Consider the following 4,502-nt stretch of genomic DNA (forward strand, 5'->3'; position numbering starts at 1 on the left):
GGCGCTTTTACCATTTCCAACTGTGTCACCAAGAAGTGGATCTGCTGATGAAGTCGAAGTGTCTGGCAACCCCTGGTGGCCTTGTGGTGTTTGACATGTTGAGAGAGCGAGAGGGAAAGAGGGAGAGAGCAATTATATAATAGTAATATTTGGAAGTAGTAGTAGTAGAGTCATAGGATAAATGATAAATGTTGGGTGTACACATCTCTCTCTCTCTCTCTCTCTCTCTCATATATATATATATATATATATATATATATATAGATCCTTTAAGTCCTGTAAGTTGCGAGGTGGGTACCTCCGTGGATCGGATTTGTTTGTCCAGCACATCCCACAGATGCTCCATTGGATTGAGATCTGGAGAATTTGGAGGCCGAGTCAACACCTCGAACTCGTTGCCATCCACATGATGTAAAAGAAAACGTGATTCATCATCAGACCAGCCCACCTTCTTGCATTGCTCCGTGGTCCAGTTCTGATGAAGTCCACTGACAGGTGAAGTGAATAGCATTGATTATCTCGTTACAATGGTACCTGGCAGTGGGGGGGATATATTAGACAGCAAGTGAACATTTTGAACTTTGAACTTTGTGTTGGAAGCAGAAAAAATGGGCCAGCGTAAGGATGTGAGTGACTTTGATAAAGGCCAAATGGTGCTGGCTAGACGACTGGGTCAGAGCATCTCCTGAACTGCAGCTCTTGTGGGATGTTCCCGGTCTGCAGTGGTCAGGACCTACCAAAAGTGGTCCAAGGAAGGAGAACCAGTGAATCGGCGACAGGGTTAGACCCGAGGTTCATTGATGCACGTGGGGAGCGAAGGCTGGCCCGTGTTGTCCGATCCAATAGAAGAGCTACTGGAGCTCAAACTGCTGAAAAAGTGAATGCTGGTTCCGATAGAAAGGAGTCAGAACACACAGTGCATCTCAGTTTATTGCGTATGGGGCTGCGTATCTGCAGACCGGTCAGGGTGCCCGTGCTGCCCTAATGTTATGGCTGATCGTTGTATACTTATGAGTGCATCAAACATCTTTGGTGATTTGGTTTGCCTGGAACACGGCAAGGAATAGACGCAGTCAGATGCACGTGTTTATTTGCATACTGTATAGAGCGGGGAAGTGGTCACTCGAGACACATGGGGAGATGCATTCTAATGCCACTGACATACTTAGAGCTGTCCACTTGTGATCGGATCACCCAAGTCCCATGTTAATACCAGGTGTAAACAGGGCATAAGAGAGCAATAGTAAATTCTAGGCAGATCTTTTTAAATCCTGGAAAATGCCTCTAGCCGTGCGTACATATTGTAAAGAGCGAAGTTTTCTGGATGTGAAAAAATGTTGTCACTTAACCAGGGTTTTTCAGAATTGTAAAATACTGATATTCTTTTCTGGCAATAGGATTGTGTCAGAGGTAAGAAAAGAGATGCTTCACTGCAGTTGTAATAGTAAAAAAAAAAAATTATACATTTAAATCCAACAACAAAAGACATGTATGCACACAAACACACCAAAACGGAATCCATTGAAAATAGCTTTCTTTATTCGGAGTCAGTGACAAATTGCTTAAAAAGATGACTTCTACTGAACAGTGAATCTGTTTGGCAATCAGTGACGACAGCTGCCATTGTTTGGATTATAAAAAGTAAAAATAAAATTATTTTGGAAAACAAAAACAATATCATTACCTCATATAAACAATCAGTTCTGACTGCACTAAAACTAACAGCAACTCAGCATGTGGATTACAGTGAATACTGCGGTTGGAAGTTACATTGAATCTTGGAAAACAAACTTATACATCTCAAATCAATGTCGTGGTATAGCACAGAAATCTGCAGAAAAGGTCATTCGCTTGGCAGATTTCTTTTGAATGTGCAAGAAATCATCAAATGTACAGTATATCTATATTCCATCATCAATATAGGAAAAGAAAGTTGAAAAAACAATAGCATGCAAATTCTGTATAATGCCCTCTTTAGTACAGAATTTCAAACAAATTATACATCAAGATTTATACTTAAAATAAAGCAAGTTAACTGTGTTTATGAACACTTTTCTACTTACAGAAATTCTACTTTACGTTCCAAATTTAAATACAAACAGTGTGACCTAAATAAAAGACAGTGCAACTGCTGCTGTAAATACAAATCCAGGCGATGGTATATCCACAATAATGCACTCTGAGGGGATCCAAAATAGAAAGTAATGGCCACCTAGCCAGATCTCTGTATAGTTATTCTTAATGCCTGTCAGGTGAGTAGTACATTCACCAGTTAGAAGGACGCAGGTGGAGATTTTTCTTTAGAGAATTTTTACGTTATTTTTTCTGTTTGTGGCCGACACTGGGGCAGGATATATATATATATATATATATATATATATATATATATATATATATATATATATATATATATATATATATATATAAGTGCATTATGGCATTTCTGAAGAACTCATCAATGGGAAGTAAATAATATTACTCACAGATAATACACAGACTGGCATTAACACATCTGGCACATCAGCTTTGATACAAAACCAAAAAGTACATTTGAATCAAATAATGCCTTTGTTTGAATTTAGTGCAGCTAAAAACACATTTTCTGGTTCACGACCTGTTGCAGATGGTTAATTGAAAACTTATATTCTTATATACTTACATAAAACTTATATTCTGTAACACAAATTCATGCACACAAATGTAGTGATGTCCTGCTTTGTTTGCAACGTATTACATACAGAACACAACTTTATATATGCTATATAGGACATAGCAAACCAAGTCAATAATAAAGCAAATGAACAACTTGCTTTCTTTAAACAAAGAAAACTGTTAGTTCCATATTTGTGCAAAATAGAAATGTGAAGTTTAAAACAGGAACTACATACATAGACACTTTCAGATACAAATTGTTAAAGATGAATTTTGTTACAATGCCCAACAACAACCCAAACTTTCCTCTCAGTGCTCTTTTGATGTTCTGAAGATGAAGGGATGGGAATGGAGGGGTGTATTTCTTTGAAATAAATTATTTGGTAAATGCTACATTGCCTGACAGGAAATCAGATCTTATCAGTTGTGAAATGTGGTTATGATCCCTTTGTATGGTGGCAGAGAGAAGAAGAAAACGTACAAGTAAACAGACAAAACAGATAGACAATCTAACTCAATAGACAAAACACAATTAAATCAACAAAACAGTCATATTGAATAAAACAATAAATAGGTGATGCTATTTTCTTTTGTTGTTTCTTTTTGTTTGTGCTTTCTGAAGTTGCAATGCTTTGAACTCAATCTACTTTTGCTATTGAAAGGTTTCTTTTTCAAAGTAAAATTGATTCAATAATTGCAATAATAAAGATATTTTCATTAAACCAACTTTTAAAATGAACAGTAGGTACATTGTAGTAGTTTTTTGTTTTTTTTAAACAATGAAACTGCATTCCATTTCTTTCAAATTCAAACTACTGAACTCAAAAACTGGAAAACTGGCATCAAGAAAAATATAAATGAAACACCGTGATGACCCAGGTATGTTTACAAGGCAGCTGTCAATATGACACAAGGAATGCTTCTGTACATTTGATTTCCAATGAAACAGGAAAGTGTGACACACTGACCGAGGTTCCTTTTTTTAAAATGATTTGCATGCACAGTTACAGCAGTTAAATATTCCGACTGTGGCGTTTTTTTGTTTGTTTGTTGTTGTTTTTTTTTTGTTTTTTTCCCACTAAATATCAATTTATATTCAGTAAAACAATAAATATATTTTTTTAAATATTTTTTTAGTTAAAAAAAATACAGTATTTGCATGCAATATATCTAATTGCATGTCATATAGACTGGATATGTGGGGCATGCCAATGTGAGAATCGTTAAAATATTTTCTTCCACATTTTTCTCCACAATTATCAATCATCTCTACATAATCAGCATATGAATACTGCCCTTTGAGATTTTTGACGCTTATTCTGTACGTAAAATCATATTTCATCAATGCAATCTATTTACAAAGACTGACTTTATACATACAATCCTTAGTCGTATATAGTACAATACTTACAATTACAGCATTTAATCATGGTGTCCTTTAACACCTTAATACAAAAAAACAGAATAATACCATATATGTGACCAGGCATGCTGCATGATGCTGGTTTCAAAGTATTTCCTATACAGCACAATCATTCAAACAAAATGCCACAGCTGCATGTAAAGGTTTTTTTTTTTTTTTTGTTAAAGGCAGTGAGTCGGATAATATATCAAGAAGGAATCATCAAAAGGGTCTCCCTTTGTTTTTTCTTGGAAACACATGGCATCTATATCTGTTCTGTGAGCTGCTCTGAATTCTTTATCACAGTTACAGTATTGATGTCACGTCAAACACAACAAATAGCATGTGCTAAAGTGTCCATGCCTCACTTTCACTATAGGAGTTAAATAGATCAAAGTGTATGCAGTCAGAGAAACACATCAGTAGGTACATTATCTCCCTGTGGCTG

Source organism: Sebastes fasciatus, chromosome 9 (genome assembly GCF_043250625.1).
Source record: "Sebastes fasciatus isolate fSebFas1 chromosome 9, fSebFas1.pri, whole genome shotgun sequence".
NCBI classification, from domain to species: domain Eukaryota; kingdom Metazoa; phylum Chordata; class Actinopteri; order Perciformes; family Sebastidae; genus Sebastes; species Sebastes fasciatus.